The following is a 12424-nucleotide window of genomic DNA, read 5'->3' on the forward strand; positions in this document are numbered from 1 at the left end:
CACACAAATCACAGTCACACATACAAAACACGCAACACCACAACACACAAACGACACTCACAAACCCCTAGGCAAAACGCGCATAAGCAACAAAGAAGACAATGAGCACACATTTAACACACTACACACACAACTACGCACAGACACAACACACATACATCCTCACACAGGAGAACTGCGCAGAACAAACACACAACACAGAAATAAGCAACACAATAGTCACAATACACACACCACACACTTCAAGGCACATAACTGCTCACAATACACACGAAAAACATTCGCAGTCTACGTACTGGGCACACCAAGAGACATTCTAAACAAGCACAACCGCACACAGTCAACACATCTCACATCATGTGCATAACTCTAACAGCCACACACACACACACAACCTCTCTAACACAACACACAAATCACAATCATACACAAAATACTGACACAACACATACAAATCCTTCCACAACTGATGAAAACTCACGCAACACACATATAATGCACTACACACAGCACACACAACCACAAGCCTACAACACAGATCACACAGAGGCCCACACGGAGACAGCACGAACCAAAGCCCACATACACACACACAACAAACACATGCACACAACACGTCTGACACAAGGCTAAAACAACGTCACACAAAATGCTCAGATTACACCGACCAAACAACTTCTACCCAGTATGTAACACACAGAAAGCATATAGACGGCACTCACCCACCCCACAACACAGTACTTAATGCAACAGACCAAGGAAAGACCAGACACATTTCACACTAAACATTAGACTGGATGCCACAAGCCAAACACACAACATACAGAACCGCCAACAGATAACTCATCATAATGGCAAAACATACAATGCTCAAAGAGCCACTCAACACACACAACACAACTCACAAAGACCAGCGTCACACGTAACACACCACCCAGTGAAAAATACACAGAGCAGTGTACTCATCAAGCTGTAAGGAACCTATAGCACACATATTACGTACAAAATACGCACAACACGGACAACACCCAACACAGAGGAAACAAGCAAGACCCACAGGCAAAAGACAGCACAGCGCCAAACACACAGGAACACAGCACACACAGCGTATCACAACAGAGAATACACACAGAATCGCAGAAAAGCACCACAAATCACTCACTACCATATAGCAACCACACGTACAGCACACTACACACACAACAAACCCAGAAAGCACTAAAGAGATCAAGTGTATAGCCTTCTATTGCAATGTTTACAGAGGTTTCCATATCACATAGGAGCAAGTGGCATGCATGCGGAGATCAGCGTAGTGTTCTCTCAGGGAGGGTCTCCTCAGTGCACGGTGGATTGTTTCCCCTGCAGACTTTGGCATAAGGCTCTTCTGCAGCAGTTTATGTCACTTTACTACAAAGGCATCTCCAGGACATTGCTATTAAAGGGACGAGGTGGCTCCTTTCGTCCTCTTTGAGCGCCCTCAGTGAACAAGGCCCTCCCGGGGGATAACAGACCTGTGGAGAAAATGGACAATCACTTAGAGGCTCCCTTCAGTGCGCTTGAATGCAGAAGTCTCTCAACACACAAGCAGCACACCACACTAAACATCAAAACCCCCACACCCCGAGAACATAACTGCACACAATACACATGAACCACGGTTCTCAGAGTAAACACAACACTCACAGTGAGGCTCACGGACCGACCATGACCCCACAGAGTACACACCTCACATATTACACTCATTACTCAAAACAGCCAACCACTCACACAACGTGTCAAACGCAACCACACACAAATCACAGTCACACATGCTGAACGCACACCACACCTACAATGCATACAAGCCCACGTGCAAAACACACAAACCACAACGAAAAGAACTCCGAATTTATGCAACACACATTTCACAAACTACACACATCACTACAAACACACACAATACATACAGCACACAGAGCCTCACAGAATGCGCAATGCCAAACGCAGAACATATACACAAAGCACAGCATTCATAACACACAATTAATCTCACACAACTTGCAAAACACACAGACCACACAACACACACACACACAAGATGCAACACACAGAGAATACACTCAACACAAGCACAAAAACACAAGTCAACAAAAACTCGTCACACAGCACACACAAACATCGCACACAGAAATTAACATCACAACTCATAACACACACCGCACCCTGCATTAACAATGCAACACACACACACAACAATGCAACCACTGCATAACACACAAAAAGCCACGCACAGCACACACTCAGGGAACAACCACAACACACGCAGGTAAACACCCACAAACACATACATCGAGAGCATACAGGACCTCTCAACATGCACAAGGCACAACATAAAAAACAACATACACCACAAACATCACAGGACATAAAAGCACACAACTCACACAAACCACAGTTCCGTGAGTACACACAACACACACAATGAGGCACACTACACAACCACAATCACACACAGACAGCACGTCTCACATCACACACGTAACTCAACCAAACAAACACACATCCTCTCAAACCCAGCCAAACACAAATCACCATCACACACGGAAAGCAGTTGCACCACATACAAAACCACACGCAAAACACACAACCAACAAAAAAAGCCCACAGTGCACATTTCACACACTACAAACCACACACACACACATTCACGCACAGACAACCCACACTCATATCCATGCACGGGCTGCACTCTGCAAAACGCACACACACGAAACCCAAAATGTAACAACACAAGTCACAAGGCACACACACCAGACAGACACGTCAGAGCTCATAATGGCTCACAACACACACGAATCCCATCTCAGAGAACACACAGCACACACAATGAGGCATGCTGAACAAGCACAACCACACGCAGACAACACATTACACATCACACACGTAACAAGCAAACACCCACACAACCACTCAAACACAACCACATGAAAATCACAATCACACATGCAGAACTCACAGCACACACAAAATGATGTGCAACACACACACAAACCACAACAGAAAGATCACGGAATTTATGGAACACGCACTTCACACACTAGGCACATCACACCAAACACACATAAAACTTTCAGCACACAGAGCCTCACAGAACACGCAATGCAAAGCAAAGCAAACAACAGATATACAAAGCATATCAGACGCAACACACGGTATCCCGCACGACACATAAAATACACAGAACGAACAACACACACACAGTACACAAAGCAGTTAACAATACAAACAACAAACGGGCAACTGGGAACACAATATGTTGTACATCACGCAACACACGTGTGGTCACATCACACATTGAACATGACACAGAAAACTATTCACAGACCACAGAACATTCCCAACCACGGACACAACACGCTACGCAAAAGACGTCCAACATACAACACACAAAGGCACACTCCAAGCACACAACACACAACACAGAACCACCCACAACCACACCAGTCACGCAGCACTCCCCAAACATACACACAACACGCACTACACACAACAACGACGCACCCAAACTGCACACATCACTTACACAAGAGTCACAACACAGAAAGAGTAGAAAACACACAGGAAACAGACAACCACATAAACACAGCCACGCTCATGAAACCAGCAGATCACAGACTTCACAGCTAAAAGCACACAATAACACAGCACGCAAACATGTAACACAACACACAATCACACAGCCAACACCACAGAACACGCACTACCATATACACGAAAGGCAGACAACGTACTTCACACATAACACAAAACTCAAAAAGCACCATACACATCACAAAAAAGACGCGCAAAACAAACATGGCACACACAACACACACATTAAAACAAGCACATCAGTACATTACCACAACACACAAAATAATCCACAAATCACAGAAAAATACATCGTACAACACACGCAAGCAACACACACAGATTACACATCACAACTCATAGCACACACAACAACCTGCATTAACGTCAGAGCACACCGACGTAACCACTACCTACCACACATAAAGCCACACACAACACACACTAAAGGAATAACTACAACAAACACAGGTAAACACCCACAAACATAAAAGATATGGAGAACACACCCGACTCAACACGGAAACAGCACAACGTATGAAACAACGTACCCCACTAACATCACAGGACGTATAAGGGCAACCAATTCTCACAAACCACATTTAACCATGTACACACCACACACACAATGAGGCACACTACACAAGCAAAACCACACACACACAACACATCTCGCCTCACACACCACAAAACAACGAATTGCACACACAAACTTTCAAACACGCATCACAATCACACTCGCAAAACACACACAACACACACAAAACCACAACCTAAACACACAACCAAAAATAAACGCACATAGCACACATTTCACACACTAAGCACCCCACGCACCACCGCACACAGGCACCCCACACACATACATACACACGGGCACCACTACGCAATGCACACACACAAAAAAGCGCAAAAGGTAACAAAACAACAGTCACAGGGCACACACCGCACACAACAAAGCACATGTTTCTCATAAGTCACAAAAGTCACATTTGGGAGAGTATGTGCAGCACACGCAGTGAGGCACACTAAACAAGCACAAGCACACATGGACATCACACCTCACATCGCATACATAAAAACCACACACACTCAACCACTGAAACACAACCACACACAAATCACAGTCACACATACAAAACACGCAACACCACAACACACAAACGACACTCACAAACCCCTAGGCAAAACGCGCATAAGCAACAAAGAAGACGATGAGCACACATTTAACACACTACACACACAACCACGCAAAGACACAACACACATACATCCTCACACAGGAGAACTGCGCAGAACAAACACACAACACAGAAATAAGCAGCACAATAGTCACAATACACACACCACACACTTCAAGGCACATAACTGCTCACAATACACACGAAAAACATTCGCAGACTACGTACTGGGCACACCAAGAGACATACTAAACAAGCACAACCGCACACAGTCAACACATCTCACATCATGTGCGTAACTCAAACAGCCACACACACACACACACACACACACACAACCTCTCTAACACAACACACAATTCACAATCATACACAGAAAACTGACACAACACATACAAATCCTTCCACAACTGATGAAAACTCACGCAACACACATATAATGCACTACACACAGCACACACAACCACAAGCCTACAACACAGAGCACACAGAGGCCCACACGGAGACAGCACGAACCAAAGCCCACAAACACACACACAAAAAACACATGCACACAGCACGTCTGACACAAGGCTAAAACTACGTCACACAAAATGCTCAAATTACACCGACCAAACAACATCTACCCAGTATGTAACACACAGAAAGCATATAGACGGTGCTCACCCAACCCAGAACACAGTACATAACGCAACAGACCAAGGAAAGACCACATTTCACACTAAACATTAGACTGGATGCCACACGCCAAACACACAACATACAGAACCGCCAACAGATAACTCATCATAATGGCAAAACATACAATGCTCAAAGAGCCACTCAACACACACAACACAACTCACAAAGACCAGCGTCACACGTAACACACCACCCAGTGAAAAATACACAGAGCAGTGTACTCATCAAGCTGTAAGGAACCTATAGCGCACATATTACGTACAAAATACGCACAACACGGACAACACCCAACACAGAGAAAACAAGCAAGACCCACAGGCAAAAGACAGCACAGCGCCAAACACACAGGAACACAGCACACACAGCGTATCACAACAGAGAATACACACAGAATCGCAGAAAAGCACCACAAATCACTCACTACCATATAGCAACCACACGTACAGCACACTACACACACAACAAACCCAGAAAGCACTAAAGAGATCAAGTGTATAGCCTTCTATTGCAATGTTTACAGAGGTTTCCATATCACATAGGAGCAAGTGGCATGCATGCGGAGATCAGCGTAGTGTTCTCTCAGGGAGGGTCTCCTCAGTGCACGGTGGATTGTTTCCCCTGCAGACTTTGGCATAAGGCTCTTCTGCAGCAGTTTATGTCACTTTACTACAGAGGCATCTCCAGGACATTGCTATTAAAGGGACGAGGTGGCTCCTTTCGTCCTCTTTGAGCGCCCTCAGTGAACAAGGCCCTCCCGGGGGATAACAGACCTGTGGAGAAAATGGACAATCACTTAGAGGCTCCCTTCAGTGCGCTTGAATGCAGAAGTCTCTCAACACACAAGCAGCACACCACACTAAACATCAAAACCCCCACACCCCGAGAACATAACTGCACACAATACACATGAACCACGGTTCTCAGAGTAAACACAACACTCACAGTGAGGCTCACGGACCGACCATGACCCCACAGAGTACACACCTCACATATTACACTCATTACTCAAAACAGCCAACCACTCACACAACGTGTCAAACGCAACCACACACAAATCACAGTCACACATGCTGAACGCACACCACACCTACAATGCATACAAGCCCACGTGCAAAACACACAAACCACAACGAAAAGAACTCCGAATTTATGCAACACACATTTCACAAACTACACACATCACTACAAACACACACAATACATACAGCACACAGAGCCTCACAGAATGCGCAATGCCAAACGCAGAACATATACACAAAGCACAGCGTTCATAACACACAATTAATCTCACACAACTTGCAAAACACACAGACCACACAACACACACACACACAAGATGCAACACACAGAGAATACACTCAACACAAGCACAAAAACACAAGTCAACAAAAACTCGTCACACAGCACACACAAACATCGCACACAGAAATTAACATCACAACTCATAACACACACCGCACCCTGCATTAACAATGCAACACACACACACAACAATGCAACCACTGCATAACACACAAAAAGCCACACACAGCACACACTCAGGGAACAACCACAACACACGCAGGTAAACACCCACAAACACATACATCGAGAGCATACAGGACCTCTCAACATGCACAAGGCACAACATAAAAAACAACATACACCACAAACATCACAGGACATAAAAGCACACAACTCACACAAACCACAGTTCCGTGAGTACACACAACACACACAATGAGGCACACTACACAACCACAATCACACACAGACAGCACGTCTCACATCACACACGTAACTCAACCAAACAAACACACATCCTCTCAAACCCAGCCAAACACAAATCACCATCACACACGGAAAGCAGTTGCACCACATACAAAACCACACGCAAAACACACAACCAACAAAAAAAGCCCACAGTGCACATTTCACACACTACAAACCACACACACACACATTCACGCACAGACAACCCACACTCATATCCATGCACGGGCTGCACTCTGCAAAACGCACACACACGAAACCCAAAATGTAACAACACAAGTCACAAGGCACACACACCAGACAGACACGTCAGAGCTCATAATGGCTCACAACACACACGAATCCCATCTCAGAGAACACACAGCACACACAATGAGGCATGCTGAACAAGCACAACCACACGCAGACAACACATTACACATCACACACGTAACAAGCAAACACCCACACAACCACTCAAACACAACCACATGAAAATCACAATCACACATGCAGAACTCACAGCACACACAAGAGGTGCAAAATGACGTGCAACACACACACAAACCACAACAGAAAGATCACGGAATTTATGGAACACGCACTTCACACACTAGGCACATCACACCAAACACACATAAAACTTTCAGCACACAGAGCCTCACAGAACACGCAATGCAAAGCAAAGCAAACAACAGATATACAAAGCATATCAGACGCAACACACGGTATCCCGCACGACACATAAAATACACAGAACGAACAACACACACACAGTACACAAAGCAGTTAACAATACAAACAACAAACGGGCAACTGGGAACACAATATGTTTTACATCACGCAACACACGTGTGGTCACATCACACATTGAACATGACACAGAAAACTATTCACAGACCACAGAACATTCCCAACCACGGACACAACACGCTACGCAAAAGACGTCCAACATACAACACACAAAGGCACACTCCAAGCACACAACACACAACACAGAACCACCCACAACCACACCAGTCACGCAGCACTCCCCAAACATACACACAACACGCACTACACACAACAACGACGCACCCAAACTGCACACATCACTTACACAAGAGTCACAACACAGAAAGAGTAGAAAACACACAGGAAACAGACAACCACATAAACACAGCCACGCTCATGAAACCAGCAGATCACAGACTTCACAGCTAAAAGCACACAATAACACAGCACGCAAACATGTAACACAACACACAATCACACAGCCAACACCACAGAACACGCACTACCATATACACGAAAGGCAGACAACGTACTTCACACATAACACAAAACTCAAAAAGCACCATACACATCACAAAAAAGACGCGCAAAACAAACATGGCACACACAACACACACATTAAAACAAGCACATCAGTACATTACCACAACACACAAAATAATCCACAAATCACAGAAAAATACATCGTACAACACACGCAAGCAACACACACAGATTACACATCACAACTCATAGCACACACAACAACCTGCATTAACGTCAGAGCACACCGACGTAACCACTACCTACCACGCATAAAGCCACACACAACACACACTAAAGGAATAACTACAACAAACACAGGTAAACACCCACAAACATAAAAGATATGGAGAACACACCCGACTCAACACGGAAACAGCACAACGTATGAAACAACGTACCCCACTAACATCACAGGACGTATAAGGGCAACCAATTCTCACAAACCACATTTAACCATGTACACACCACACACACAATGAGGCACACTACACAAGCAAAACCACACACACACAACACATCTCGCCTCACACACCACAAAACAACGAATTGCACACACAAACTTTCAAACACGCATCACAATCACACTCGCAAAACACACACAACACACACAAAACCACAACCTAAACACACAACCAAAAATAAACGCACATAGCACACATTTCACACACTAAGCACCCCACGCACCACCGCACACAGGCACCCCACACACATACATACACACGGGCACCACTACGCAATGCACACACACAAAAAAGCGCAAAAGGTAACAAAACAACAGTCACAGGGCACACACCGCACACAACAAAGCACATGTTTCTCATAAGTCACAAAAGTCACATTTGGGAGAGTATGTGCAGCACACGCAGTGAGGCACACTAAACAAGCACAAGCACACATGGACATCACACCTCACATCGCATACATAAAAACCACACACACTCAACCACTGAAACACAACCACACACAAATCAGAGTCACACATACAAAACACGCAACACCACAACACACAAACGACACTCACAAACCCCTAGGCAAAACGCGCATAAGCAACAAAGAAGACGATGAGCACACATTTAACACACTACACACACAACCACGCACAGACACAACACACATACATCCTCACACAGGAGAACTGCGCAGAACAAACACACAACACAGAAATAAGCAGCACAATAGTCACAATACACACACCACACACTTCAAGGCACATAACTGCTCACAATACACACGAAAAACATTCGCAGACTACGTACTGGGCACACCAAGAGACATACTAAACAAGCACAACCGCACACAGTCAACACATCTCACATCATGTGCGTAACTCAAACAGCCACACACACACACACACACACACACACACACACACACAACCTCTCTAACACAACACACAAATCACAATCATACACAGAAAACTGACACAACACATACAAATCCTTCCACAACTGATGAAAACTCACGCAACACACATATAATGCACTACACACAGCACACACAACCACAAGCCTACAACACAGAGCACACAGAGGCCCACACGGAGACAGCACGAACCAAAGCCCACAAACACACACACAAAAAACACATGCACACAGCACGTCTGACACAAGGCTAAAACTACGTCACACAAAATGCTCAAATTACACCGACCAAACAACATCTACCCAGTATGTAACACACAGAAAGCATATAGACGGTGCTCACCCAACCCAGAACACAGTACATAACGCAACAGACCAAGGAAAGACCACATTTCACACTAAACATTAGACTGGATGCCACACGCCAAACACACAACATACAGAACCGCCAACAGATAACTCATCATAATGGCAAAACATACAATGCTCAAAGAGCCACTCAACACACACAACACAACTCACAAAGACCAGCGTCACACGTAACACACCACCCAGTGAAAAATACACAGAGCAGTGTACTCATCAAGCTGTAAGGAACCTATAGCACACATATTACGTACAAAATACGCACAACACGGACAACACCCAACACAGAGAAAACAAGCAAGACCCACAGGCAAAAGACAGCACAGCGCCAAACACACAGGAACACAGCACACACAGCGTATCACAACAGAGAATACACACAGAATCGCAGAAAAGCACCACAAATCACTCACTACCATATAGCAACCACACGTACAGCACACTACACACACAACAAACCCAGAAAGCACTAAAGAGATCAAGTGTATAGCCTTCTATTGCAATGTTTACAGAGGTTTCCATATCACATAGGAGCAAGTGGCATGCATGCGGAGATCAGCGTAGTGTTCTCTCAGGGAGGGTCTCCTCAGTGCACGGTGGATTGTTTCCCCTGCAGACTTTGGCATAAGGCTCTTCTGCAGCAGTTTATGTCACTTTACTACAAAGGCATCTCCAGGACATTGCTATTAAAGGGACGAGGTGGCTCCTTTCGTCCTCTTTGAGCGCCCTCAGTGAACAAGGCCCTCCCGGGGGATAACAGACCTGTGGAGAAAATGGACAATCACTTAGAGGCTCCCTTCAGTGCGCTTGAATGCAGAAGTCTCTCAACACACAAACAGCACACCACACTAAACATCAAAACCCCCACACCCCGAGAACATAACTGCACACAATACACATGAACCACGGTTCTCAGAGTAAACACAACACTCACAGTGAGGCTCACGGACCGACCATGACCCCACAGAGTACACACCTCACATATTACACTCATTACTCAAAACAGCCAACCACTCACACAACGTGTCAAACGCAACCACACACAAATCACAGTCACACATGCTGAACGCACACCACACCTACAATGCATACAAGCCCACGTGCAAAACACACAAACCACAACGAAAAGAACTCCGAATTTATGCAACACACATTTCACAAACTACACACATCACTACAAACACACACAATACATACAGCACACAGAGCCTCACAGAATGCGCAATGCCAAACGCAGAACATATACACAAAGCACAGCATTCATAACACACAATTAATCTCACACAACTTGCAAAACACACAGACCACACAACACACACACACACAAGATGCAACACACAGAGAATACACTCAACACAAGCACAAAAACACAAGTCAACAAAAACTCGTCACACAGCACACACAAACATCGCACACAGAAATTAACATCACAACTCATAACACACACCGCACCCTGCATTAACAATGCAACACACACACACAACAATGCAACCACTGCATAACACACAAAAAGCCACACACAGCACACACTCAGGGAACAACCACAACACACGCAGGTAAACACCCACAAACACATACATCGAGAGCATACAGGACCTCTCAACATGCACAAGGCACAACATAAAAAACAACATACACCACAAACATCACAGGACATAAAAGCACACAACTCACACAAACCACAGTTCCGTGAGTACACACAACACACACAATGAGGCACGCTACACAACCACAATCACACACAGACAGCACGTCTCACATCACACACGTAACTCAACCAAACAAACACACATCCTCTCAAACCCAGCCAAACACAAATCACCATCACACACGGAAAGCAGTTGCACCACATACAAAACCACACGCAAAACACACAACCAACAAAAAAAGCCCACAGTGCACATTTCACACACTACAAACCACACACACACACATTCACGCACAGACAACCCACACTCATATCCATGCACGGGCTGCACTCTGCAAAACGCACACACACGAAACCCAAAATGTAACAACACAAGTCACAAGGCACACACACCAGACAGACACGTCAGAGCTCATAATGGCTCACAACACACACGAATCCCATTTCAGAGAACACACAGCACACACAATGAGGCATGCTGAACAAGCACAACCACACGCAGACAACACATTACACATCACACACGTAACAAGCAAACACCCACACAA

The sequence above is a fragment of the Manis pentadactyla genome, chromosome 12 (assembly GCF_030020395.1).
Source record: "Manis pentadactyla isolate mManPen7 chromosome 12, mManPen7.hap1, whole genome shotgun sequence".
Taxonomy (NCBI): Eukaryota; Metazoa; Chordata; class Mammalia; order Pholidota; family Manidae; genus Manis; species Manis pentadactyla.